At 36.1% G+C, this 20,975-nt stretch overlaps 1 protein-coding gene across 6 annotated transcripts in view; it reads left to right on the forward strand.

The window, feature by feature from the left end:
* The window catches only part of LOC6579535 (syndecan), a 137,631-nt gene that overhangs the window by 840 nt on the left and 115,816 nt on the right, over nucleotides 1-20,975 (forward strand). The window lies entirely within an intron of this gene.

Genomic DNA, 20,975 nt, shown 5'->3' on the forward strand with positions numbered 1-20,975 from the left:
AAATAAATATAGAAACAGTCATCAATTTTAGATAATAATATCAATATATGATCTTAGCGATCTAATGATCTTGATAAAAATAATGAGCCAAGTATAACAAAAATTGTATAGAATTAAAATTATTATATGGTAATCTTAAATACTGAACTAAATACACCAAAAACTATAAAAATGCATTGAGTTTAAAGATAAACCAATACATAGTCAATTATACATTAATAATAAAAAATTTGATTACCGGTTATCGAATTATCTTTTTTAGATTACTCCGCATTGTTTCATAAATGTATTTAACTATAAAACAGAATATAAACAAATTTCACATACGATTGCATTTGCAATTTCATTCAATAGTTAACAAATTACAATGTTTGCCATGCAATTAACAGAACTCCAATTATTATTTGCTGTAATTAGAAATAAGTAAATTTTAATTATTGAAGCTGAAATGCAATTTGCAAAACAATTGTCGTTTGCATCAAATTTATATTTATATGTATTAATCTCAAACTAATTCAATTATGTAAAACGTTTAATATTTTTGCTGTCCTAAATCAAACTCTGCAGCTCTCAGTTCGGTTCGGTTCCTGGAATTCGAATTACATTTCCAGGAATTCCATGCTTCGCAGGGTCTTTTAATATGCAAATATTGAATCGTTTTCATGTTGGCCTTAGCTTGATATCTTACAAATTGGCTGCACAGAGAGAGAGAGAGAGAGAGAGAGAGAGAGAGAGAGAGAAAGAGCTCTGCAAAGTTTCTGAATATGAATATATTAAAATTAAAAAAAAAATTTTTTTGCGTAATTTTCTAATTTTAATATATTTACTCAAACATATTACCTCAGTAATATCAGGGTATCATGTGCTGCGACTTCTCTGCATTCTACTTACATTGCTTGTTTTTTCCCCATTCGATTGTTATGAAATTTTCTAGCATAGAGACGATAGATTGAATTTCAATTTCTTGAGATTATGAACTGCTTTAACCTCAATCTGACCGCCTATTTCGCACCTGCATTTGTTGCCGTCTATGCCCTGAGCTACCAGCCCCACCTTCTTCTTCTCCTCCACACAGTGAGTCTTACTCCTTTGCACTTTGTTATTTTGCGGCTTGAGGTTTGCTCATTGCTTTTCTGGCTGCTGTCTTTCTCTCTCTCTCTCTCTCTCTTTCTTTCTCACTCACTCACTGTTAGAATCTGCCACTTAAAATGCAAAATAGAAGAGAATTCCGTCTGAGCTCTGACGCAAACTAATCAATATACAAATGTACACACTCACACTCACACACATACATAGTCATGCTTATTTATGCATTTACTTACATATATCTAGCTATTTATAAGTGCATGTGCGTGTCTGTGTGTGTGTGTGTGTGTGTGTATGTCTGAGCTTCTGTAACAATGAAAACTTTGGCTGTCTGGCAACGCTTGTAATTCGCATTTCAATCGTTGTTGTTGTTGTTGTTGCTGTTGTTTTTGTTTTCTATATTGATGAGACGATAATGAAGAGTGGAAGATGCTGCAAAAAGACATTAAAAGCGTCTGCACTGCTGCATCGCATAAATATGGCAACAAGAATGCATGTAGCTGTATCTGTGTGTGTGTGTGTGAGTGATGAATGTTACACTCGCATACGCATTGCCCATAAGCGCACTCGTCTTCTTCTCCTCTTCCTCTTCATCAACTCCATCTGCTTGTGGCCGTTGATCGTTTGCCAAAGTGTTGGCAAAAGGCATCCGGCTGTTGCCAATTGCAGTAGCCAGTTTTGTTTGTTTGTTTGTTTGTGTGACTTATTGGCCCAAAATGTGCACACAAATACACAAACATACACATACACATACACATATACATAAATAGTACATTGGCCCGTTTCTACTGAACCACTAAGCGCCCATCAGTAGTTACTGTTGTTGTTGTTATTGTTGCTATTGTCGTTGTCTTGTTTAACGTTCCGGTCCAGCCCGTTCTCATTGCGCTCTCCTTTTAGTCCGTTTGTCACTTGTTTTTGCCAAAATTGGCCAAGTTGTGGTTATGGTCGAGGCTCTTCAGCTGCGGCTGCTGCTGCTTTTCTTTGCAGTTTTTGTTGTTTCTCTCGCCAAAATCATTTTAAGAACGTGCACAGTAAACCTGATGAAGAGCCCAGGCACGCCAGCAGCCAGAGAGAGAAAGAGAGAGAGAGAGAGAGGGACAGAGTAACAGCAAGAGTTAGAGTGTGGCCACAGCTTTGGAGTGTGTGCAGGATAATGTAATGATTTGTGTGCGAATGCGAGCAGACGTAAAAAAAAAATACTGTCACACACACACACACACAAAGACTGATCAAAAGGTAGGCAATGGCTCGCCCACTCCCACTACACAAAGTTTTGTTTTTGGCTCGTTTACGCATTTGCGCTCATTAGCATTATTGGCATGTGTTCGTGACATTGAGTGAGTGTCGGTGAGTGTGAAAGACGCGGAGAGGGAGAGGGAGTGAGAGAGAGAGAGAGTTGGAGTGCGTTTAAAGGTGACCAGACGCGTCTAATGCGCACTCAGTTCATCTTTCACTTATATTTACGTGCTGTGCAACGAGCTGTTTATGTTTTTGTTTGTGTTTATGGATTTCCGGGAAGGCGTTTCTTTTTTTGGCACAACGATAAAACGGCTTTTATAATGGTAATATTGTAGGTAATATTTAGTTGGTAGTTATTTAGTTTGTAAATGATAACAAAGAGGTAGCAAAATCAACGTATGATGTCACATTTGATATGTCAGTTATCTTAGTTGTTTGCCTTAATAAATACAAAATTTTGTCGCCGAACTCATCGACTTAATTCATTCTTATACATATGTATATTACACACCTATACCAGTTGCAGCTATCTCGCTCCCACTCCCCTTTCCATTATTCACGCGTGCGTGTGAATGTGTGTGAGCGTGCGTGTGTTGCTATGCTCATTTGGCTCTGTGTTTCGTCTTGCATTTAATAAGTAGTTGCTCAGTGTTGCTGTTGTTGTTGTTTTTTTTTTTCAGTTGCTTGCACTCACCTTCGCGCTCATTGACGCCGAAAACGTAAGCGGCGTCGCCGTTGCAGTCGCCGTTGCAGCCGCAGTCGCCATTGTTGTCGCTGCTGTTAATGTCAATATGTTATCATCGGCGATTTTTTTAATGCATTTTGCAAATGTCAACGTTTCCCGATGTACGCATACGAACAAACTGTACATTTGCTGCTTGCATTTTGCCCTTTAATCTGGGTTCAATTAAAAATCCCCAACAGATAATCAATGCACAATGCAACGATGGAAATATTTTAAGCACATACACGAGCTAATTGCAAAAAGCTCAGTAATAACCTACACAAACACACATACATACTAAATAAAACACACACACTCACACACATAAGGGGGGAAAAAAAAGAAAACAAGATCACGTTGCAAATGTCAGTTAACGAGTCAAAGAGCAATTGCTTAAGAGAGCGAAAGAGCCCGAGAGAGTCAGAGAGCGCGTTTGTGGATCAATTACACATGTTGTCTGACATGTGCATAAAACAAAATCCAATTAGTAAATTTTTACATGTCAAGACAACATAAAAGCAAAGGCAATTGCAACAAAACCCAAAGGGTTGCCGCAAATAAACCAAAAGCAAAAACATTTGCGGCACCCGCAGCAGCAGGCAGCAGGCAGCGCAGGCAGGCAACAAACAGTCAAAATGTGAGGGCGCGATTACAACAGTGTAAAAGAGACAGCGCTGTAAGAGAGCGAGTGAGCCACAGTATAAAAATGTGTGTGCAGGCGGCGAAACAACAACAGCAAACGAGCATAAAATGTAAATATGTATGGATGTTTGTGTGTGTGTGTGTGTGTGCGAGTGTGAGTCAGTATTGGTAGGCAGCAGACAAAGTTGAAGAAAAGAAGACAGCGACAAACGACGTCGCGACGTGGTGGAGTTTCGTGTAGCTCCAAGAGCAGCGACGCCAGCGGCAGAAGCAGCGACGCTAGCAGCGAAGTTGAGGGCTGCTGCTGCTGCTGTTTCTGTTTGTTGTTGTGGTTGGCTCTCGCTTTGCTTTGCTTGAATTTCTGTTTCTGCTGAGGTAAACAACACACACAGCCTCGACAGAGGCAAAGGCAGAGGCAGGCCGTGCCGTGCCGGCAGTTTTCAAGACCCGAGCGTAGACAAACCAAACAGGCAGATTGAACCGCTGCCGCCGCCGACGGCGATGACGACGCCGACGCCGTTGCCATCCGTCGCTGCCTGCAAGAAGGGTACGCAATGTCAATAATCATGCGTTGTTGCCACTTTTCATTGTCGTTGTTGTTGTTGGTGGTGATGTTTTTGTAGTTGCTGTTTCATATGTTCGACTTGAGCTTGTTTCATTTTGCGGTTTGCTTGCGACAAGTTGTATCTCTGTTCGATGGCTCTTCCTCTCACGCTGTTTCTCTTTCTAGCTCTTGCAATATGTGTGCGTGAGTGCGTGTGTATAAATATTTGTATGTATGTGCATATATGTGTGTATATGCATGTGCCGTATGTTTTACTGCTTTATTGGGTTTTACAATTTTTATTTTCGTTGTCCCACTGCGGGATTTTAATAGCCGTTTCCTCTGCTCACGCCGCAGCAGTCAGGCATGTGTGCGTATATTTTTGGGTTAATATATTAATTGCAATTTTCTTTGTTCATGAATTCTGCTGATGCCACTTTTATATAATTTACTCTTGATTTGTTTACTGCGCATTGAGTTTATTTTTGTTTGTTTTAATTGCAAAAAAAAAAAAAAAAAAAAAAACAGAAATAACAGCACACTCACATTGACCCCCTCATTCATCCTCTCGCTCTTCCGCCTTCTCCCTCGGTCTGCCTCTGCATATCTTCAATTGGCATGTCGCTCTCATTGACGCAAATCGCGCGCAAAATTTTGTGTTGATTTCTGTCGTTTCCTCTCATCCGCTTTCTATGTATCTCCCAGTCTCTCACTTTGGCAGCCCTTTTTTTTCGCTACTGCCGTTGTATATGGCGCGTATTTCCTGTGTGCCGTTATTATTGTTGTATTTTTGCTATTTTGTTTTTGACTTTGCGGCTTTGTGTTTGTGCGCTTATGTTTGTGTTTGCATATCATTAACATGGAAAAAGGTAAGCCGCAAAAAAGAGTTGGCTTCCACGCAGCAGCACAGCAGCACAGCAGCTGAGACAGCTGCAGTATTAGCTCTCTAGCACACACACGCACACACACATACAGTTAACCCACGCACTTGCATACTCTTATAATTATGCGGCATTTTAGTGTTTGTGTGTTTTGGTTCGTTTTCACTATTTTTGTTTGATGTTTTCGATGCTTTTCCAATCAACGTTTCACACATTTTTTCAGCTGTTTTTCATTTTGTGTGTCCATTTCTGTGTTCCACTTTGGGTTTGATCTTTGATGCACATTTCATGGCAACTCTCGCTCTCTTGATCCCTCTCTCTCTCTCTCTCTCTTATCTTTGTTTCTCCATCTCAGTCGCTCGCTGGCTGTGTTTTTATGGAATACCCACGCATTCGCCCACGCAAATTCTTCGACTTAAAACATAAATATATTCACCCCATGCAATTTGTTTACAAATTCATATTTATACATTATTGTGGTTTAAAGAAAATTCCATTTATAAATGTTTTAGCTTGTGGTTTTTCGGGTTTCTTGCATGGCTGCGCCACATACAATTTTTATGGTCTAATTTTTAATTTACTGTGCACTGTTTGTTATATAAAATATCAAGTATTATTTTGTTGAAGGAATTTCTCTTGTGAAAACTTGGCTGAGAGTAGAAATATCTATAAATACCTTTCTATATATAATATTTGTTTTCATTTTAATTAACTTGAGCAAATTCTTTTCAAATTCCTTTTTCGCTACCCTGCGGCCGAATATTAGGTTAAATATATGTATGTATATTCGTAAAAAAAAAACACAACACGATTAGTATGTAATGAAACAATTGTGCAATAGAAAACGTATTTTAATCTCAATTTTAAGGTCATCCGGTCAGAATTGCGATTTAATATTATATTGAAATCAGCAATAATAAAATGTTTATTTGAATAAATAAACACATATTAAATGATTAATTAGCAGTTTGTCCAAGGAAATGAGATCATTTCTGTATTCCGTTTTTTGTTTCCATCATGTGCTGTCACATATGTATATACATATATATTGATAGGCGTATATAGTGTCGATGTATGCACTGACAGAAAATTTGTTATATTTTAATAAAATAAATAAATAAATACTAACAAAATAGGCAAGAAAAAAAATAAAATTAATAAGAAATTAAAACTAAATGAATAATATAATAAAAAATACATTGAATTCATTATTACTAACAAAGAAATGATGTGGAAAACTACAAATAATATAAAAACTAATAATGCAGAGATGGAGAGAGAGAGAGATGGAAAGTGTGAGAGTGAGACATTCAACTAGCCTGAGTAAATAAGCTGATAAAAGTAACTAGGTTCTTAACAAAAATATAATCTAAGGCACGACTTTCACTAAAACTTCTGAGAATCGCATAGCAAGGCAATCTACACACATACAGGCCAGATCCTACGATTTCTGCTCTGTATTACTCATTCTCGTTAATCACAACATTGTTTTTCATAGCGTCTATATATATGTAGAATTGCAATTGCTTGCCTCGATTCTGTAATGAGATTTCATAGATCCCCAATCGCTCTATCTCCATGTAGTCCTCCAATATCTTTGACCCACGTGAACTGATTTGCATCCCAAGGGCTGGACATGTGTTGAACGAGTTGAGCTGTTGCAATTGCTTGTTTGCTATTTCCGATTCGTATTCAGCTTCCGATTACACACACAAATGCGCAAACTGCCATACACGCACACGCGCACACACAGACACTCACACATTCGCGCAAATTCCGATTGGAATTGCAATTTTCGCTGTTTCAATATCTCGCGCGTCTGAAAACGCCCACAAAACGCGTGTAGGTCGCATGGACTTGGACTCTGGGCTGCTGCTGCTGCTGCTGCTGCTGCTGCTGCTGCTGCTGCTGCACTGTCTCCTACTGTTGGCAATAGGGAAAAAGCCAGCTGGATGTTGGAGAGGCGTGGCAAGGCGGGGGGCAACTGTTGCCGTCTGCTGCTGCTGTCCCATGTTTGCATACGGAATGGAACGTTCTTGTCATTCCTCTAGTTTGCAGCATTGTTTGCCCCGACGACAACGACGTTGATAATGAACATAATGATGATGATGATGTTGTTTTTGTTGTTCTTGATGCTGATGATGATGTTGATGATAATGAATTTGGGGTCCCGCCCGTTAAGCTAAAAGTTGTCCCCATCATCATCATCTTGGCGGCTGCTATCTGCTCTTTTGGCAGCAACACATCCAGAAACCAAATACTCATTACGGTCAAACAAAAAAACAATAAAGGCCAGAGAAAAACCATGTGGGTACGTCTGAGCACGGGTATAGATGCCTAGCAAATACCCTGGGAATTGTAATTGTATGTGAAATTCTCTAAAGTGAGAACGATTTTTAGTGTCAATTAGTATATAAACAAATTTATAATTTTATTTATATACCTAAAATTCTATGTATACAATATTTATATATTTAAAATTATAAAAATAGAGAGGTGTATAATTACATATAAGAGAATTTCCAAAAATCATTCCAGCTTAAACTTTACCTACTCCAACGATCTGTCATACCCAATACATTTGCTATGTACAGGGTATATACGTAAACATAAAAACAATTACCATGCGATACGGGGGCGTTTTACCATTGGGGGCGTGGCGCAAACAAAGTCTGCAACAGATTGCAGCAACCCAAAAGTTTGGATTTTGTTGCTGCCACAGTTTGAGGCAGAGTTGCCTTCGTTTTGCTGCATGCGTGACAGCAGCAGCAGCAGCAGCTGCCGTTGCCATTGCTGTTGCTGTTGCATGCACCTCTGCCTCATTTCACTTCCACTTTAAGCATGCCGTTAATGATGCTGTTGCTCATTTTGGCCAGGTTATTGACATCAGCTCAAATTTAACTCAAATTTTGTTTTATTCGATTTTTTTTGGGAGAAACGGCGATGGCTTTACGATTTTATTTTAGTGGCTTTTGAGTTGGTTATTAAAAAAGGCTTTGAATATTTGGCTTGTTGCTTAAGCAATACATATTTAATATTTCACTTAACAATATATTGTAGAATTATTTAAATATTATTTATGCGAAAATTGTGAATGCTTATATTTAACAATTATGAAACAAAATTGGGTTACAATAATTTGTATGGCTTTTATAGTTATTATTATTATTTCTTTATATTTAATTACCTCATTTAAAATATATTTAAAAACAGTCAGCTTTTCATGGTCAATGTTGTATACATTTTAAATTTCATTTGTTTTGAAAATAGAAATAAAAAACGAATTAAAATTTGTCAATATTTATATTTTGTTGAAAATTTCTTAGAAACTGCATAAATTAGTTGTCATGAAGCTTAACAAATTGTCGCTCAAAAGTCATAAAAAAAATCATTAAACAACATGTATATAAAGATGTGCATGTATATGCATATATATATATGTATAGGTCTACATAAATATAATTAAAAAATGTTGACAGAAGACACACATAAATATATAGATAAAATAAATATATTTTTATTAAGCATTATTTATTTTTAATCTTTGATCTCCTTTGGCGCTCGAAGGCACGTGCTAAATAATTTAAATGTCGCATATTTCAAAATATATTATAATGTGTGTGTGTGTGTGTGTGTGTCATAACTTTTTGTTTGAGCTGTTTTGCTGCTGTTGTTGCTGGCTTATTGGCCACGCCTCTGTTTTGGCTACGTCATAAATTTACGTGTGCAAATCCGGTAAAATTTATGCATATTTCGTCTTTTTACACTTTGTGGCAATAGCCAATGTCGCTGTTGTTGTTGTTTGATATTGTTGTTGTTGTTGTGTTGGCGCCCTCGACATTGGCGCTTTAATTGTTTGCAAGAAACGTTTTATTTCTTTTCGGATTTCGTTTGTGCCATTTATGTAATTATTTGCATAAAATTATGCTTATATATCACATTAGTTAATTTTTGGTATTTCTAGCTCGCTCTTTCACTCGCTCCCTATCCATCTATCTATCACTGTCTCTGTCTCTGTCTCTGTCTCTGTCTCTGTTGCCAGCTGAGCTTTCAATATTGTCACGTATTCAGCTTTTGGAGCTGTCCTCAATGGTTTTGTATTTCCGTCTGCTGACTCAGAGAATTGAGACGCATCGAGAAACTGAGACTGAGAGAGAGAGAGAGAGATATACACATATGTATATGCTCTCTTTGCTTTGGAAATATGACTCAAGTCAATACAAATCGAGAGATTTTTAATATTTTTGCCGGCTCCAAGCATTTGGGTTTCTTTATGAAGTTCTTCAATTTAATGGAAAACAACTTAAACAAAATTATTATAATTTGTTTTGCTCGTAAATTTGAAGCTCGTAAAAGCAGCGCTAGAGAAAAGAAGAGAAATGCAGAAATGTCATTGATTGGCAATCTGGAGTTGTCGTTAAATTCTACATTTATATTGCCTGATGGTTAGATATAGATTTTGAGAAACGTTCTTAAGGCATCGTAAATTCATGATGGATTCATGGTAAAATAAAAATGGGTAAACAAATTTGAAGCGTTTCATGAACAACATCAATTGGATATGAAATGCGTGAAGAATTTTCAAATATTTGTTGATATATATTTCGTATTTTGGTATATATATTTAAATAGGTAGAGCGAGGCTTGTGATTTTATGGATGTTTGTTGTGTTATAGTACAAAGTATTTATTTATATATTCTATATTTTTATAGACCTCCAATAGTTGAAAAAGTATTAGATACTAAACAAAACATTAGGTTTATATTTGGTATTTTTTAAATACATTTATTTAATAATTACTTCATTAGTTTCTCATTAAACAAATGTCTTAAACGATAATCGTTATATAGCATTATGTTGAAATGAGCTTTTAAGCTAATTGGTTTTTACTAATGATAGCATATATCTATAAAAACCATTGTCACTGCTTCTTCATGATTTGTCAAAGCTTTTAGTTAAATTAGAATTACAGTTACAATTGTGTTGCACAGAGATTGAATCACAAAACTGCCTTTCCCTTGGCTGGTTTGTCATTTAAATGTTTTCGATGTAATTAAATTACAAAAGACGACAACAGAATGATTACTCTGAACAATCTAATAGATTTATGCATTGTGCATGCGGTTGCTTATAAGAAAGTGAATCATATAAGAGAAATGTGGGCAAATATTCGAAGAATATATTCAAAATAACTTAGTAGAAAATAAAAAAAAAAATACACACACATAGAAAATAATATTAATTTGATGCTTGCTCTAGTAAAGAGAAAAATACGCAAAAAATATATTCCAAGAATTAAAAAAAATATATATAAAAAAAAATTAATTAAAAAACAAAATAAATTTAAAAAAAAAAATACTTTAAAAAATATATATATTTAAAATGTTGCTCGCTAAAATTAAATAAAGTTCATTGGAATTTGCACATATAAGGATAAATTTGCTTCTAATATTTCATTTGTTTCACAATTAATCTTGCCCCACTGCGCAATTGGCATCTTGTTTGTCCATTTTGCGTTTCAAAATTGACTTTTCGCTCAACCAAAATTTGCGCGTTGGCCAAATTTTTCAAGTTTACTTCCGATGCTTGAGAAAATCTATTATAAGCAAATACATACAGACATACATACATATTTAAGACTGTGGCTGGCCAATAGAGACCAGCAGAAGAAGAAGAGAGTACATAAGCAATATTGAAACGGGAATAGTTTCTACTGCAGTTCGCTATTTGTCCAAAACGCCCTTTGGCCACGCCCCCAATTTTTCGCCATTTCTTTAGCCACACGCCTTTAAGCGAATTTACATTTTCATTTACGCCTGAAATGAGCACGAGATTCGCCTGCAAAGTGTGTAAGTGTGTGTGAGTGTGCATGTGTGTGTGTGTGTGTGTGTGTTTGTGTGAAGATCTCTACAGTGCACTATGGGGAAAAATCCAAATTATCGGGTATTAATTAATAACTTAAAAACTAAGCCAGATTTTTTGATCCGGTTTTTGTATTATTAATATGTATACCATCAGAAATATATTTTATAAAAATGGGCGTGTCACCGCCCACCCAAAAAAATTTATTAAAATTTTGTATTAAAAATTTTTTTTTTTTTTAAGAATTTTGCTTGTTCATACTTTAAAATAATAATTTTAATTGAAAACAATCGAACTTTCATAAAATCGAAATTAGTTTTCTTCAGTTTCGAGTTCCAAATCAGCCAGAAATATTGATCCGCTAAAAAAATTCGGGTTCTTCAACTGATTTAATTGTGCCTTCAACTTTACATAATACAATACGTACAACTTCATTAGACAGCGACCTTTATGCTTTCAAACTCTTTTCTAAAGATTTGCCGAAGAAATAATCTGATCAGATGTATCCATTGTTAAAAACCATCAGCGAAATTATGGATTCTGCTCTCATGCATGATGAAATTAGTCTGATTTATAGACCTGGTTGGGCAAACCAGACGCTTCCTTACCAAAAAAGCCTACAGGATGAACAGTACTTTCCATAATCTGCCTCAAATGAACAATTATTTTTATAAACATTTGCTGTCATAGGCAGTCATTCATAGTTGTCAGCTAGTTTTTGTTCCTGCTGCATTTCTTCCATTTGTAATTTATATTTTGGCAAAAAAAGCGGCTTTTGCTTTTTTAATATCATTTATAAGTTGAATCAATATTAGTCTTATTTAGTTTCAAAATCACAATTACTATTTCTTGGTTAGAGTTGCCTTTTTCATTGAGCCAAATATAACACAGGTCAGCTCATAGTCACCTGCTAAAAATTGATTTGCGCCGGTTGTGCGCAAAAGTGCACATTGAGACAAAGGCACTAAGATCCCAATTGATTACTCTATAACATGCAATTGGAATTACACTGGTGCGCCCTGGTGGCTGTTTTATATGTCTTTGCAAAGTTTAATTTTATTTACAAGAAATGAAATTTGACAACATTTGCTAATTATACAATAAATGATTAAAATAAGTTCAAACATCAATTGGTTTTTAAGCCAACGCATAGTAGAAGCCCTAAAAATTCATATCCTTTTTAAATTTCTCAAAAATAATGTCTGGTCATTGAATAACGATGATTTGAAAATCGGCTAACACAAATTGTAAGCTGAAGGCAAATGCTTTTCGAAGATAACAGCTGACTTTAACAGCTGTTAGGCTTAACAGTGGACTGTTATTCAACATTTTGGGTACAGTACCTTAAAGTTTTGAGTTTTATTAAGATGTTAACATAAAAAAATTATAAATTTTCATACTTCGCAAAAATGACTAAATACCCGAAAAACGGCAAAATTCCCCATAGTGCAGTGCTTTGGCATTTGCTGTGTTGTATTATTTACACACAAACTACATTCAAGCCGCACACACACACACACACACACGCGGACGTCTAACCACCTCACCACCCACTCAAGCAAATGCCGTTAGCGCCAGCGGCTGCTCCATGGGGTCGCCCCTTTGCCACCCTCTGTGCGCATCATATGCAAATAGTCGTAATATTTTTCAAATGTTTGCTTTTGCGTTGCACACACACACACACACACACACATATATACACTTTTCTTTTCTTTTTTTTTCTTCTCTATATTTTTGCTTGGCTCTGCGTGCCTGCCTTTTCACATTTTTCAATTTTCCACGTTCGCTTTGTTGTCGTCGCTGATGATACTACACACATATACGTATATATATATATATATATATATGCAAACATACACAAACACCCACCCACACACACACACACACACATGGGCGCTACACACATTCTTGTATTGAGGCTTTGTGTTGCTTACATTTTCATTATATATATTTTTTTTACTTCATGTGATTCTTTTTTATATTTCTTTTGCTCTTGAGGCGAGCCTCTGCGCGCCTGCCAAAAGGAAGTTGTCCGCGCTGCTTAGGACGCGACGCCTTCACCCGCCCCCTGGACGCCCAAGCCCCCCTCTTGCATTCTAAATTACCCGAGGGCCAATGGACTGTGTTGCCCCGCGCTGTTTTGTAGCTTCTTAGCTTCTTGGCTTTTCCTCTTCCGTTGTTTGTTCTCAGTTTTTTTTTTTTTTTTCATTCTTTTTCTTTCCTTTTTGCATATGGTAAATGGCAATTGGCAATTGGCAACGCCAGCGTTGACAGTTTTATGCCGCAGCTAATTAGATTTGATATAAGATTGAAGTGCAAACAACAACAACAACAACAACAGCACTAACAATAGCAATAGCAGCAATAGCAACACATGTTGATTCGCAATGCCTCAATAAATAAACTACAAAATGAAATAAAAAGAAAATAAACTCAATTTCAATTTCAAACGCTTTTTCAATTCGTTTTGCCCATTTAAATGCTCTATCAGAGAGGGGTACATATTGTTTTTGTGCTTTTATGCTTTTGTGAACTGTTGAACTGTTCAAAAGGGTTGTAGGTTCAAGGAATCTAACTGGAAATAGCATTTCCTTGTTCTAGACAAAAGGAAGTTTAATATATAACTTTCACGAAAAGTTCCAGCAAGTTTTCACTTTTCTGTGAATAGCAAAGTATATTAAATGGCTTCCCAGAGGGTGAATACATAGGGCTGCGGCTCTAAACTGCATCAGCTTTAACCCTAGACTTTAAGTCGAAGAGAAACCCCAAAACAGTTTAGTTTTGACTGGTAAATTTTGTAGTATTAAAAAATATTTATAATGAAAAATTTCATAAAATTGAATATCAAAAAGCATTAGGAAAGAAATTCATAAAAAAATAAAAAATTACTAAAAAATATAAAAGCTTATGTTTAAAACAATTAAATAAATAAAAACGAAAATTGATTTAAAAAAAAATAATAATAATAAAAATAAAAAAAAAAAAAAAAAAAAAAAAATAAATAAAAAAAATAAATAAAATTAAAATTATATAAAAATAAATAAATACAAAATAAACAATATATAAACAAATTTTAAATAAGAAAAAAGAGTTTTTAAATAAATAAAAAAAAAAGTTTAAAAAATTGTAAAATATTAAATATAAAGAAAGAATATATACATAATAAAATTTCTTAAGTTTAAAAAAATATATACACAATAATTTACTTTTAAATTTAATAATTTCACTCTATATTCTCTACGACTTTTAACAATAATATAGATTCAATTTAAGTTAACTTCTTTTATATTTGATTTTATTTTGAATTTAATTTTGCTCTTTGTGAAAGCCAACCGAAATTTTAATTGTTTTGCCAAACTGAAATCCACACTTTGATATTGTTTCATTTCAAGCTTGAGTGCTTTAACATATTTGAAAGCCAACCCACCCCAGAACCCCAAACCACAGCTCCTCCGCCCTCCCCCCTCCAGCATCAGCATCAGCATCGTTTGCAACGAAATTTAGGCCAAGCTGTTGTCCATTTTGGCTGCTGCTCTCAATTGGATGTACGAAACAGAAATTATAGAGCAGCTAGCTTTGGCTACAAATTTAATGCCAGATGTGTTTTATAATGTTGTTGTTGTTGTTGTAGTTACGCCAGCTGTGAAATTAAAGTGCACTCTATTGCTATCTCGCTTTGTACGCATCTGCGTTGTATTTCTATCTCTTATCTATGATTGTTCAGCGTACACACATTGATTGATGACAGGGTCAAACTAAAGCTTTGCTTGATGCTCTTTTCGTTGGGAGTGGAGTCAATTGCTGGGATTAGCATCGTCATACAAATGTATTCCATATATATGGCAAAGCCTTCAATTCACATTGGAGGTCCCTGCCCCACCAAAACTAATTACTTATTTAAATACATGCAGGCGCAGACAGCTAGGGGAGACGTGGCGGCATTGGTGTGGGGATGTGTGGGAATTCGTGTGGGGCTTAGTCAAAGTGCATAACAAATGAGAACCCGAGACTACAGTTGCCTCTACCTTCCGCTAATCCCCCTATACATCTCTCTCTCTGCCTGTCTCTCTCACTCTCTCGATCTCTGTTTATATGTATATGCTTGCATACTTTGGGGTCTGCCCAGGCTGTAAACTAAACTATACGGCGCTCTCTCTCTCCCCCCCTCAACTCCCTTAGTTTTCAGGCTTCCTCTGTGGCAACCCACAGAGGCTGATGAAAAATTTACATAAATTACTGCAGACTGGACGAGGAACAGGAACAGGGCCAAAACAACATGCGAGACCCATAAGCTGAGGCTACAAAAAAAAGTGAGAGAGAGCCAAAGAGAGAGAGGGAGACTACCAGGGCGAATTGAGCAGCGAGAAGCGAGCAACGAGCAACGAGCAGCGACGTTGACGATGACGACAACGACAACAAAATTAGCATAAATGTGTTGGAGTTTCATTTTGGCACAGTATATATAATAAGCATTATGCATTTGCGTGTTTGTTGTTATTGTTGTTGTTGTTGTTGATGTTGCTGTTGTTGGGCATAGTTTTGAGCAGTGCTCCCCAAGCGTGCGACATGAAATGTTTTGAAAACAGCGCTGAAGGCCAAGTAATAATACCTAAAAAGAACAAAAAAAAAAAAAAAAAAAAAAAAAAAAAACAAGAAAAAAAAGAACAAAAAAAAAATGTAATAATAAAAAAATATAATATGAAAAGCAAATGTTTTCTGCAGCAAGCCTTAATTTAGATACGCTGGTTCGAGCCTTGGAGCTCTACTAGAATAAACATCAATCCTTTGTGAGCGCTGTAATATAATCATCATAATAATAAGTCTTAACTTACATTAGATTTTCAACAACTTTGAGATGGAAATTGTTTTGCGGAGGCTTTATTTAAAATTTAATAAAAATATGTTTACAGAGACGAATTATAAATAGTTAAAGGTATTTATATAATTAAAATTATTATATCCTGAACTCATTGGAAATGGGAAATCGGGCTGTACCCAGTTTATTTATTTATTTATTTTTAATATATAAAATATTTATATATATTTTATATAAATTTTTCTAGTCAATTGGCTGAATAATATTATAATTATTATTTAATTTTTTGTTAAATTTATATTGTAAATTTATATAAAAATTCAAATATGGCGACTTAATGGGGAATTTCCCTAAGTCCCAAGTTCCAGCACCTCGCACACTTTCGCACTGTACTATCTTGCCATCTCTTTCGGCATTCCGCTGGCTTCCTCGTTTAGCTGGGTCCGAGTTTAATGACCAGGCCCAAGTTTCGCATTCGTGTTCGACATGGCGAACTCGTCCCACTCACTGCAGCTATGTTTGTCTGTCTGTCTGTCTCTTGGACTGTCTCTACGTATTTGTGTGTGTGTGTGTGTGTGTGCATTTTTAATCATGTGCTTGCCTACTTACGCAGAGTCCAACGTTATTATAGGCCAGGCCCATTTGGGAATAGCGCAATGTGCCACGTACTTAGTTGCTAATTCTTTATGTGCACACAAGCATTTTTATAGTCCGCGCGTCTCCCTTGCCGGGCCGGGCGTTACGACTTGCACATGAATTAGACAACATGCGGCATTTAAATGTTGCAATTATAAGTAGCTAAATAGTAGTCGAGTGACTGCATGAATAGTTAATTTTATTCTGAATAAAATGTAGAAAATAAACTTTCCATTTCATCTTTATACTGACTAGGTGCATGAGTAAAGAATGAGAGGGGAGGTAGAAGAAAGAGAGAAAGAAAGAATGAAAGAAAAAGAAGTGGAAATAGGAAAAGAAAAGTTTGAATGAGAGATACAGAAGAAAATAAAGAGAAAGAAGGAACGATGAGATCGGCAGAGAAAGGAGGAGAGAGAGAGAGAGAGAGAAGGAGCGGAAGTACGAAAGCTAGAGATAAAAAAGGAAACAAAAGGCAAAAAATGAAATAAAGAAACAAACAAAAAAGAGACAGAAATATAGAAAAGACAAAAATAGAGAGAAAAGGATCAAGAGAGGAAAGAAAGAAGAGAAAGAATGTTGGTGAAAAAGAAGGAGATAGAGACAATGAGATGGACCTTGACAATAAACCTCCTAAGAAGATCTCAATTTAAAATATCAAAAGATGTAACAAGCAATTAAAGATAAACTTGTAAGGGCATACAGAAGTCGTTGACCAACTGCATTGGCAGTTTACGCCCGCACTTAATGTGCAGAGTGTGGCCCCAAAGCGAAGCTTTGAAAGTCCATTGCCATGCAAGGCACATAACCAGCGCCATATACGAGTACATATCGTATAAAGGTATATATATGTGTGTGTATATATATATATTCGTGTATGTATATCCATGTGATGATAGAGTGTGCGTGCAGGTGTGTGTGCTGGAACGGAAGTGCACAGGTACAGCGAACGCTCGTAAAAATGTGCAAATTTGACACTCGGAATTCAATGTCAACGATGCCAATGGCGGTGCCAATGCAGCATGTGAATGGGTGGATCGATGGGTTCAATTAAAAGCAATTGCCAGAGTTGCCACAGTGCATGAGAATGGTATGTCATAAGAGGGTCGGTCGTATTGGTATGCCTTATATGTGACTATCATACTGTCTCCTCTCTCCCTCTCGCTCTCTCGCTCTCGCTCTCTATCTCTTTCTCTGTCCGTGGTGTATTTTGAGTATATTTCACATGTGCCATTTTTGTCGCTTGGCCGAGTTGTTTACTTTTATCATAGTTGTGTTGCTGTTGCTGTTATTGCTGTTGTTTCTGAATATGTGCAAAATTCCAATTTCACAAATGTCACTGCATAGTTTTGGGCGTTTAGCAGGGCGTTGGCTTTACACTATACAACATGGTGTATTTATTGTGCCTCATCATACCCGTCGTTGGGCAAACACAAAACAACACACATGCCATGTATATGAGTGTGTGTGTGTGTGTGCATGAATAGAGTCCTATTGCCTGTCTGTGTTTGTGTGTGTGTGTTTTCGTTTGTTTGTTTGCACATATATTTTTCTACTCTATTTCATATTTCATAAATTGCGTCCTGTTTTCTTTATTTACCCTTTGAGCGAAATGCGATATTTCAGCTAAATGCAAACTGAAAACATTTGCCTATAATGTCTGATGTCATTCTCGTATCTGTATTATGATTGGCCTACAAAGTGTGCCAAATATTTGACTATATTATATTTCAAGATTGCTTTCAAATTCGAGCTGCAATAAATAGGTAGTGTAATAGGATTATACGAGAGAATCAATATTGATGTATGAACAAATCGGTGTGGTTTTTTAAAGCTATAACAAATAACTTGACTTCTAATTTGATTTGAAAAGTTCAGCAAAAAATGTAATAAAACATGTTTAATTGCTTCATTTTTTTGTTGAGCTTAGAGAATTAGTAGAGAGCTGGGTATAACCTGTGCTAAAAACAAATAAATCATTTATTATTTACAGATATATACATCTATATATCACGTAGACGTAATTTATCTTAAAATAATTTTAATTTGAATATGTTAAAGTAAAAAATGTGTTGGCATGTCTCGCTGGTTTTTGCTTTCGGCTTAAAAAATTGATATTTGACGTTATAATGTTTCTTGCATAAAATCTGCCTTTGGAATGGATGTACAATAATTCATTTTTATTTTATTTACTTTTATGAATAATATGAGCAGCTTACTTTATATTAACTGAGATTGATTAAAATAAAAGAAATAATATATAATAATATGAAATATTAATAGAAAATTAATTTTTCATTCCAATTTTTTTTTTCCAGCTTGTTTCATAAATGCAAATTAGACTGCTTTAACGACAATATTAAATATAAATAACAATATAAGGCTATATTATAATATAAGGACATATAAACGTTGTCGTTCGCTCATTCTTGTAATTCCAAAATTTTTGCTATTTTTAGCTTTAGCAAATATGAAAATTCCTTTAGCTCGCGTCTTGTCAAAGCTGCGAGACATGAAGCCTTTGACTTTTAGCACTTTGTGATTTTGAGCGGAACTTCAAAGTTTTACAAAAAGTCAGCGCACGCTTTGAGAGGTGCAAAAACAGAAAAAAAAGAACAGCATAGAAGAAATAGGAAAATAAAAAGCGAGAAAAGCGGGTTACTTTGACAGCGAACAAAGGCGAAGCTCAACAAATTTCTACAGTCAAAATGAAAATGAAGCATTTCCATGTGCGCTGGTGTGTGTAAGTGTGAGTGTGCGTGTGGGTGTATGTGTGGCTGCCCACATCCTGCATAAGGAAATGCGCATAGATGGAGAGAGCGGAGGGAACGAGATGGCAAGAGAGCAGCAGCGGTTGAGCAAGCGAAACAAAAGCTCGTGCAGCAGTTAATTCCCGTTGCTTATCAGCAGCTGGCAAACTTTGCATTGACTGACACACACACACACACATATATACACACACATACACATTGGCAATTACAAAATGTGAATACAATGAATATCCACAAACATCTGGACAACTTTGAGAACGAACTGTGAATATATAGCTAACGGAAGTGAATGTGAATCCGAATCCGAATGCGAATGCGAATGCGAATGCCACTGCTTTGACTGCCTGACTCTTGCGCTCGGCTATCTCTTGCTCCCTCTGCCACCCGTCCTCTCTTTCCCACTATCTGGCCCAGCAACTTCGCTGCATTTCTGTCTCTGAGTCTCTGCCCTGTAGCTGACATCATTGTCTTGCAATGCGGCTCGCTTGGCTCTTATTTGAGCGCGATGGCGCCAAATGCACGCCCACTTCTTTTACGGCCGCCCCCAAACCGGCCGGCATATTGCAATGCATGACTGCAAGTGTGTGTTTGTGTGTGTATTAACCCTCTCTATGTCTTTCTCTGTCTATCTCTCTCTGTCTGCATGTGCTGCCTGTCTGCATGTTCCCATTTTTCTCATTTTACTCAGTTTTTTTTAGCCTTTTCTTTGCCCTTTTTTTTTGCTAGCTGCTTTTTTTTTCTGCAACAGCTTTTGTGCTTGCGCCTTTAATTGAAGATTTTTTGACAGCAAATGTCGTCGGCGTCGTCCGAGCTTGTGTGCCCCATAGAAAGTCAAGATAGATGTAGAACAGTAGTTGGCAGAGTTCGTAGAACTTGCAGCGGTTGCTGCTGCCACAGCAGCGATAGCTGCAACTCTTCTGACTTGGCAGCGATAGCTAAGGCAACGGCGACAGCAACAGCGGCAGCTCTGACTCCGGCTTTACCTTTCACTATCGACAACTAGGCTTTGTTTTCACTACTTCATATGGCCTGCATTGAAATAAACACACACAGATAGACATGTCTATACACATATATGTGTATGTACTAATGCTGGTCTTTTTGTTTAAGTATTTATTTGTCTTGAGTTGCTTCTTTGTTGATCTTAAAGACAAAAATGTTTATATGGCTGACTTTTAGGCGTTGTTTGAGCTGCACAAGCATGCTGAAAACTTTACTGTTGTGATGAGCGTAGCATGGAGACATATTTATTTTTTTATTATCTATTTTTATAATTTATTTTTGCTTTTGAGGAAGATTTGAGATTGTATAAATTACTTTATAAATTTTTATATATATTATTGCTAATCTTTATGGGGTTTATCATGCCTACATGTGCCAGTTAAAGATAGGAATATAAAAAATAAAAAAACAAAAATGTTTTAGAGAGCTTTGAACGAAAATACCTGATCTATACATATTGATCTTTTAGATATTGGTAATGAAAAAAAAAAAAAAAAAAAAAATCTCGTTTTCTGTATAATACTGAACCAAACATAATATTATGTAATATAAGCCCAGAGAGAAACTGAAAAATGGTTATTTGTTTCTTCTTTTGCTGCAAGAACTTGCAATATGTCAATGTGTTTGGTTTTTTACGCAAAGTACCTGCTGATATCATTGCTGGCACATTTGTATGCCAGACAGTGCCGCAAATAGTTTTCAATTTCGCATGCTTGCAACAAATCCATTTGCAACTTGGCACGTGCAACTCGACTTTTAGCAGGAGTCGAC

The sequence above is a fragment of the Drosophila mojavensis genome, unplaced genomic scaffold, assembly GCF_018153725.1.
Source record: "Drosophila mojavensis isolate 15081-1352.22 unplaced genomic scaffold, ASM1815372v1 contig_80, whole genome shotgun sequence".
Taxonomy (NCBI): domain Eukaryota; kingdom Metazoa; phylum Arthropoda; class Insecta; order Diptera; family Drosophilidae; genus Drosophila; species Drosophila mojavensis.